This window comes from Anser cygnoides, chromosome 2 (genome assembly GCF_040182565.1).
Source record: "Anser cygnoides isolate HZ-2024a breed goose chromosome 2, Taihu_goose_T2T_genome, whole genome shotgun sequence".
Classification (NCBI taxonomy): domain Eukaryota; kingdom Metazoa; phylum Chordata; class Aves; order Anseriformes; family Anatidae; genus Anser; species Anser cygnoides.
In genome coordinates this window covers 28962040-28971006 of record NC_089874.1, presented here as the reverse complement: position 1 = coordinate 28971006, position 8967 = coordinate 28962040, and the positions used below count along the sequence as shown (strand labels likewise).

The following is an 8967-nucleotide window of genomic DNA, read 5'->3' as shown; positions in this document are numbered from 1 at the left end:
AGGAGCTGCAGTAAGGGTATAAGTATTGTCAAGATTGCAGCAGGAGTGAAAGACAGGAGTTAATGAGCAAGACAGACAGCTTTAGCCCATCCCAAGAAAACAGTGTCTGAAGAAGAATGAAATATTATTTTCATTTTCACTGCAATAGGAGGTGCTTGTCTGCTTGTCTATACGGTGCTCTAGTGAACAGTGAGAGGAATGTTTCCTATGTTCAATATGTGAATTCTCACTTCCCCCATCCATATCCCTAGTGCTTGGATAGATACTTGTGTTCCCATCTTATAGATATGAAAGCTGTGCTTTACACTGGAAGGTGGCATGCACCAAGAATAATTTGCAGCAAGAAATTTATTTTTAAACAAACTAAGTTCTGCAGGGATCCAAGCCTTATGGTCTAAGCTGAGCAGTCCACTCAGATAAGTACTGATTTCCCAAAAATATTTGTAATGAGATGAGTGGAGAGAGAAATATAATTTCTGTCTGAATTGCTCATGATATTGTCACCCAAGCTCTTATTGAATTATTCAACTTGAGACTTACCAACAGATTTGACAGAAAATACTCTCTCTGAAATTTTATGATATTTTTCTTCCTGCAAGAATGTGAATATTATATACATAAAGGTAAGCTTCAGCCTGTAGTATTAAATAAGTTTCACGTTCATTCTTTTTGTCTTTTATAACTCTTTGAGATGCAAATTTACTTCCTATGAACAAACTTCTATTGTTTTTCATAGTAGTTTCCCAAAATAAACCAAACTCTGCTGACCTTGACCAACAACACTTTTATTAAAAACATTTTTTAATAATAATAAAAAAATCTAAGCAGGACTTGCCTGTATGTGTTTGAATGTATGTCATCTGAAACAGCTTTATAAAAAGTAAACTGGATCACCTGAAAAGACAGAAATAGTATTTCAAAAATGATGATGATGATGACAATGAAAATGCAATTTTAATTGAGATGAAGCTTTTTGCTTTGCTTCTGTCCTTTTAAGATCATACAGCTCAGTTAATAAATTCTACAGTGATATAGTAATAGCTTAGAAATGCAAATGTATTAATTTTTGTTTTTATTTTGTTTATGCTGAAACGAAAAGGCTGATTTTTCTTTTAAAGCAGTGACTGATCATCTCATCTTCTACTTAGTGCACAATTTTCTTACTGTTTTTAGAAACTGGGTTTTAAAATACTGTTGAATATAAGTGAGACTAGGTGAGCCTTTGACTGTTTTATATGTCATTCCAAAAAAAAAAAAAAAATCATACCACATTTCCAAAGGAACACCAAAGAGCTTTCTGTGGCAGTTGGCAGGTACATAAAGGCATTATTTTGCAGATATTATTGTTGATAGGTTTGATATACAGCATGGTTTTTCTGAGCCAATGGGATATTGTCTTCTTAACAAATCTCATCGTGCCAGCAGTGTTGCTTCTATAGGATGGCTTATCAGCTCCGACCAGAGTCTGCTACACTTGCACTTGCCTTCATAGCCTGAGAGGAAAATAAATTGTTCTCAAGCAGTTAATAAGAAAGAATTATTGTGAGTGAGATGCATGACATTATGAGAAAGCATGGTGTTTTACTGACTAAATGTTTCTTTGCAACCGTCCCCATCTTTGCTCACTTGGCAACATTCCCTTTCCCCCCTCCCTGCTCCCCCTGGAAAAAAAGGAAAACAGGCTCAGTGTAAGTGAAATGAACATTTCATTTCTGGAACAGAGTCTCTTTAAACACTGTTGCTGATGTGCTATTCTATTTCAAGAAGTGTACTTATGACATTTCTCCTCTGCATTTTAATATAGACATTGGAGAGGGCTGGAGAAGCATTCCAGCACTGCCTGTGTTACAATATCATGCATCTTCATTTTTGCTATCTGTGCAGTTATAAATGAGCATATACAAATATATTACATGCTGTGTGAATATTAGATCTAAATACAGTCCCTCTTTTTCTGTGGGTTAGTGGAGCCACTCCTGGAAAATTAGGGAGTTATAGCACTGAAGGTATGCAGTTTATGGGCCAAATGCTTCTCACTTTACATATGTAAATGGTCCTTTCAAATGAATGCATCCACACAGGTAATAACTGAGAGCCACATTTGGTTTTTCAGTCAATTCCTCCCAGCCATTGTCTGGGAATCAAAAAGAATGGTGTCTTTAATAAACTGTAAGCTCATATGATGACTAATAAATACAAAGGTAAATGGAGTCATATTGTCATACAGTTTTACTATCTTTTATTGTGGTATGTACATAAGGTCTTGATTAGCCAAGCAATTAAGCTTTACACTCCTGGTGAAATCACATTTTAGGTAAGTAGAGATGCAAGCTCTTTGCTTAACTGTGACCTTTATCCAGAGAAAATAGGAAAATCACATATCATACTTTTAGTTGCATTTGTAAAACTATGATTCTTCATAACTCAGCCATATGTCCATTTGTTATCCCAGTGCTGTCATGCAGGGCGTCTCAAAATGCAGAAACATCTCAAAACGTAAAAGGCAGAAACCACATCTGAGGGAATTGTTCAGTATTTTATTGCTTTGAAATGGAAAGTGACTGAAGATCAAAGTACAAGAGAAAAACACTGATAAATACAACACTATTACAACCACTAAATGTTCTGGACGTCTTACTATCTGTAATCTGTGGATCTCAAAACATTTTCAAATACTATTTAAACCTTACAAAATGTTTGTAGTTGTTGCTATTCATGTTTATAGGTAGATAATGTTACAAGAAGGAATGATCACCTAGTCTGTGACAGGCATTTTATGACACAGCTGCCTGTGCTAGCAGAAGACTGACCAAGAAAATACTGTATAGTTTTCTGTCGTTTTGAAACCATGCAGTATAGAATACCTGGAAACAACTGGTACCCTTTTTCTCAGTATTCTACTTCCTTTCTCCTGGCTTTTGGCATGGTTAAATCTATACCTTGTTAAAACGCTGGTGGAAATTTTGAAGACAATGAATCCAAACTGGGTTCATTGTGTTAATGCAAATCAGTATAGATTTTCTTCATTTCATTCAACATTCGAGTTTATTAAGCCAACATGAAAAATTGCCATCTACTTAGGTCATGCAGTCATTCCACCACAGTATGTTGGTAAGTCATAGGCAAGTTTTGACATCTCACTCAAATCCAGCTCAACTAAAATTTTCACTGACTTGAGTTTATCAGTATAAAAAGTTTCGGGTCCCTTTTTCAGTGAAACAGTTCACCATATGTATATGGATGTGTACGTATAATACTGAATCATTGTGCCAAACGTGCCTCAGTTCACATACTTTTCCTTGGAGTCTAGTTGAATCTTATCTGTTTTCAATATATTTAAGAAAAGAAATGATTAGGTGTCTGAGATTTGCAGAAACAGTAATCACACTGTGCATCAAATCTGCATGTGTTGGCGAAAATATAGTCACAACAAAATGTATTATGCAGAACAACCAGTCGATTTGATTAATTCCTATTCAAAATACAAAAGAGTAGGAAGATTTATTTCTTTTTTATTATTCTGCACTACTAAAGCAAGTAAGAAGAGAAGGGGATAAGGGATAAATTGAATCCAAATCAAGATTGAGACAAGCAACATTCATAAATTCATATCCATGCTGTTCTCCCAGAGCTTCACAACTAATTGCTTTGAATTTTTCTCTTGTTCTTATCTAGGCTATCCTCCATATGGCTCCACATGCCTGAGTTTTTTCACCTTGAACTAGTTCTTTGTATATTCTCCCCACCTTCCTGTAGCCTTCTTAAAGCTCATATCTTAAACTCTGAGAACACCAGGTTTCTCTTCTATGTACTATTAACAAAATATTAAAGATGATCTGCATTAAAATACCACCTAAATAAATTTGTGGTTAAAATATATGCTCAGTCATTTTGCAGTCGAAGTCAGCATACATCAGCACATTTCTAATGGATTCCAATCCATGAAGATTCTTGAGTATTGCCATGTCCAATCCAGACTTCTGTTTGAAAAAAAAAAATGCACAGTGTTAACTAGGAAATCAACAACCTCCTGAGACTGTTTTCATGCAGAGAAACATCTGGTGCCTTAAAACAGTCACAGGTTTCAAAAACAGGTAGAAGACAATGTACACTTGTTAACCATGATGAGACAGAAAGGCATTAAAAAAAAAAAAAAAGTTCCTAACTCAATGTAGGAAATTTTTGAAAAAAAAATGGTAATTTTCTAAAACAGCTAAGAAGCAAACAAACCCTCAGACAGAGATTGCAGGTGGGAAAGAAGGAAGAGAAAGACAATGTTGGAAGAAGTCTGCAGCTCTAGCCAGCAAGAGGAGGTGAGGAAAGGCTGGTGAGTAGCATGATCTCTCTCCTTTCATAAATTCTTTTTGGTATTACAAAATGTGTGTGTGTGTGCATGAGAATGTGTTTGCTGATCAAAGTGTGATAGTTGTACATAAGCAAAATAGAGGGTAAAAAACTCACAAAGCACTGAGTACAGTTGAATTAGGCATTTAATAATGTAAAGGGCTAAGCTAAATGGTGATGTCTTGTCCTAGAGAAATAACTGCCTTTAGTAGACTCTACTAATAGTATAGCTGGTAGAACCAACAATACCAGTAGTCAGACTTTTTCTTCATGTCTCACTCATGGGACTGGAACAATGTGACAATGCTTTGGTGTTCATAAAAATATTTGTTGTCTTATTGAGGTAGTCCAAGTTTCCCTGTGAAAAATAAACAAATAAACAACAACAAAACCAACTCAAAAGCACATCCAACCAACCAACCAACCAAGCCAAAAAAGACACCCGAAGCACTCTGAATTGAGCATAGGACATGCAATTCAAATCTTCATTTGAATGCTGATGAAATAAATCCACATGAAAAGAAAATGCAATTTAAGACCCTCATATGTTAAAGGCTTAGCCAAGTTGTCCTTCCCACATTAGTGGTGTTCAAGCTTAAATTTAAACATGTCCATAATTACTTGGAGACATTAAACTGCACATTGTACAGGTGCAGCTTAAGAAACTATATTTCAGTGGAGTGAATCTGCATTGTAAGGCTGTACACTTTTCCAGTAAGATCCTGAACTGCAGGATGTATTCAAAACAGACAGGTCTGGCTTCCATTCCCTACTAGAATAGGGGATAGTGCAAGGGTAGGACTCAGAGCTGATTCTAGCGCCCTGGAGGTCACCAGTCCCCTCAAGTATATGGGCCAATGCATTTAAGCATACAATTAGGGAATTTTAAATCCGGCAATACCAAGAATAGTTTCACATTAATAGCTGTCAAAGAACAAAAAATATTTACCTAGGTCTGTCCTGAATAAAGAGGGTAAGAGGTAAGAGCTCAGATCTACTATAGATGTAACAGTACATAACCCTGAGGGTGGAAGCTGATATTTTCCATTAATGAGAAGCAGAACTCATTGGTTAAGAACAAATTCACATTATGATTTAGAACTTTAAATTCCAAATCTGCTTATTTAAAAAACACATATATCTACCTTTCAAACATGCAGATTTAAAAATAAAAGCAATTTATAAATATTGCAAAAGTGTATACAACAGTATATTTTCTCACTAAAGCAACATTAAAAACAAATTAAGAGGTGTCTCAGAAACTTCCTACTTCTTGCAAGTGGGTAGTGCAATATAAACTATTATTACAACTCATCAGGAGTAGGAGATTAGCACCTCCCTGCAAAGACGTGGGTACAGAAGACAGGGAACTCACCTTGTTTCTTCTAGTATTGTATTGGGTTTATGCGGCAAGGGTTTGGTAGCTGAGGGGCTGCAGGGATGGCTTCTGTGTGAAGAATACAGCAGCTGCCACACGTTAGATCAGAGCCAGCTCCAGTCGGATCCAAAGGGACCCACTGCTAGCCAGAGCCGAGCCAGGTGAGCAATGCTGGGTGGGCCTCTGGGAGAGCAGAGTTAAGGAAGGGAAAAACAAACTCTTTTGTGCTGTAGGAGCTGGGAGACGGGTGAGAACCAGCCCTGCAGCTCCCAAGGCCCCTGGTGGAGCAGGCTGTCCCCCTGCAGCCCATGGGTCCCACATGGAGCAGATCTCCACGCTGCAGCCCGTGGAGGAGCCCCCGGTGGAGCAGGTGGATGTGGCCTGGAGGAGGCTGCGGCCCATGGAGAGCCCCCGCAGGAGCAGGCCCCGGGCCGGAGCTGCAGCCCGTGGAGAGGAGCCCACGCAGGAGCAGGGGGTCTGGGGGGAGCTGCCGCCCGTGGGGGACCCGTGCTGGAGCAGTTTGCTCCTGGGGGATGGACCCTGTGGTACGGAGCCGTGTGGGAGCAGTTCTTGAGGAGCTGCTGCCTGTGGGCAGCCCCCGCAGGATCAGTTTGGGAAGGACGGCATCCCGTGGGAGGGACCCCACATGGAGCAGGGGCAGAGAGTGACTGTGAAGGAGCTGCGGAGACGAAGCGTTAGGGACTGACTGCATTCCCCATTCCCCTGTACCGCCAAGGGGGAGGACGTAGAAGAGGGTGGCTGGGGGAGAAGCTGTTTTTAGTTTTTATATTTATTTATTTATTTGTGTGTGTTTGTTTCTCACTGCTCTCTCATGTTAGTAATAAGTAATAAATCATGTTAATCTCCCTACTAAGTATGTTTTGCTCATGATAATAATTGTGATCTCCCCGTCCTTATTTCAACCCTTGAGCTCTTTCCATCGTATTTTCTCCCCCTTTCCCTTTGAGGGAGGGGAGTGAGAGAGTGGTTGTGGTGGAGCTCAGCTGCACAGCTGGGTATAACCACTACAGGTACACAGTTGGCCTAACCCACTGATGAATGTTGCTTGGGCTAACTTTTGTGATTCAGGCATGATAGTAGGTTCTGCCTAGTTGAAACTCATAATTAATATCTCCAAAAAGTATCAGAAGGCATCTTCTTGGCAGTTCTAGTATTCACTTTGTCAGTGTAAAATAGGTATTGAACTGTGAAGTATGTAGTTACACAATTTCTATTATTCTCTGTGCTTGTTCTGCACTTTCAAATTTCAAAGAACCAGCTGATCTGCTGACTTTGGGCCAAGGTTCAGCTGTATGCTCTGGTTCATGTGCAGGTAACTGCCTATCTCATGTGCTGAGTTATACTTAAGTCCCATGGAAAAACTATGTGCAGTTTCTAAATCTATTACTGTGTAACAGCACATGTTCTGTCCTACCTCTATACTAAATAGGAAACTAAAGTCCTTTTGCCTTTGAGGAATACTATACTTCAGCATTACCGTCAAGGAAAATACTTTAGTAGAGAAGAGAGATCTGGCAAGACAAAACAGTACTTAAATGATTATTAGGTGGGTGATCAGGGATCTCTTGCTATGGCCCATGCAAATACAAGTCCCTTATACTGTGTGTGGAATTTTAATCATCTCCCCAGGTCCCCACTCCCATAGCTACCCAAAGTGCTTGTTGTTAATTAGGTCATCCTTCCAAGTTTTCTTTCCAGTAATTTTCATCTGATCTGCTGAACTTCTCTAAATGTGCTAATATGTGACTAATGTACCAGTTACAAGCTGCAGCAATCAAATCCTGAACCCAAGCAAGAGAGACAAAGCTTACTGTTCATTTCCTTATTTACTCCTTGACAGATGCAAACGTACCATCTTGCTACTTTTCAAGTTTAGGCACTTATTTCCCTGCACACCTTCTTAGCTTTTTAAGTGTCTTCCAGTTGAGGTAGGCACTGACACTAATTAGACTAAGGCTTAGACCAAGAAACGTGAGGACTGAATTGACAGGGAAACTTAGCTTTGGCATTTCTTGATTTCTGAATTTGCAGTTCTCTTATCTTGTTGTTGTTGTTTGTTTGTTTTAACATTTTTGAATATACTTTTTATTATTATTATTATTATTTTTTTTTCTTCCATCTGAATGGGCTAATCTGCTGCAGCTACTGCAGCTGTTAGTTGCACTTGATAACAATACCTGGTTCCCAGGTGTGTATTTACATAGTGAGTGATCTGATATCACTTCACTGAAGCCAGTTTACACCAGCTGAGAGTCTGGCCTACTACTGCTAATTAGGAATGGACTCATTTATTTGCTCTGGCCTTCCTTTGCTTAATAGTACCCCTGGTTCGTAGTACTAATGTACCATCTCAAAACCTGCTGAAGCAGAAAAGTTTAATCAAAAACACTTTTGCTCACACCCTTCTGCTTCTTGCTAGTGACACGTATCTGTAACCTCCTCTACAGGATGTTCAATGTGATGCTTATAGTACCTGGATAAAATTGTTTTAAACTTTTCTCTGTAGAAAATGATCATGCTCCATATTTGCTAATAAATCTCACTTGTCTTAGGGGTTGCACATTAAAACCAAGCAGTAAAAGAGTAAAGGATGAAGAAAAGGATGAGAAGAATGGGAAGCAAAATCTACAGTAAAGGAAAGGAAGAGGATTTGGAAGAGCATGGTTGTATCAAGAGCAAGGTGAAAAAAAGATAAAAAAAGAGAGGAATGAATAAAAATATATTTATTGTGCTACTGTTTTTTTTTTTTTTAATGAAGGAACAATATTTAAAGCTCAGGAGTGAATATATTTTAAAGATTATGAAATTAATGTCAGAATGGAGATTTATGTATTTAGTACAATGTTCTTCTACCCTGGGAGTTGAAAATGTAGAGTGATTATTAGCTAGGTTTCTGCTTTTGTTGAGCAGGTATCTCTTCTATTATTACTCTGTTCCACTATATGATCATATTTCTTTGCATAATTTAGATCTGATATATGCAAGTGCCTCCATTTTGAACAGACCATATGGAGAACTCCATGAGTGCCCAGGGAACCAGAAGTATGCAATGATTAACCATGGTTTCTGTTATTTGTTGAGCAGATGAAAAGAGCTGTGAAATAAAAGGCATTTCACGATGGTTTCCATGTCCTTGTGCTGTCCTTTGCGTGGTTGTGCTGCACTAAAAGGAAAAAAAAGCTGGTTTTAATATAGCAAAGGAAATTGCATACCCATTCAAAGCA

General features: G+C 38.4%; 1 long non-coding RNA gene across 1 annotated transcript; it reads right to left on the bottom strand.

Annotated features, from left to right (window-relative positions):
* Nucleotides 1–2199: 2199 nt before the first annotated feature.
* LOC106037504 (uncharacterized) lies at nucleotides 2200–6133 on the bottom strand. Its single transcript, XR_001208070.3, has 3 exons — nucleotides 5720–6133; nucleotides 4594–4702; nucleotides 2200–3980 (listed from the first exon to the last, which is right to left on the bottom strand). It is a non-coding gene; the product is annotated as an uncharacterized lncRNA (long non-coding RNA).
* Nucleotides 6134–8967: the final 2834 nt, after the last annotated feature.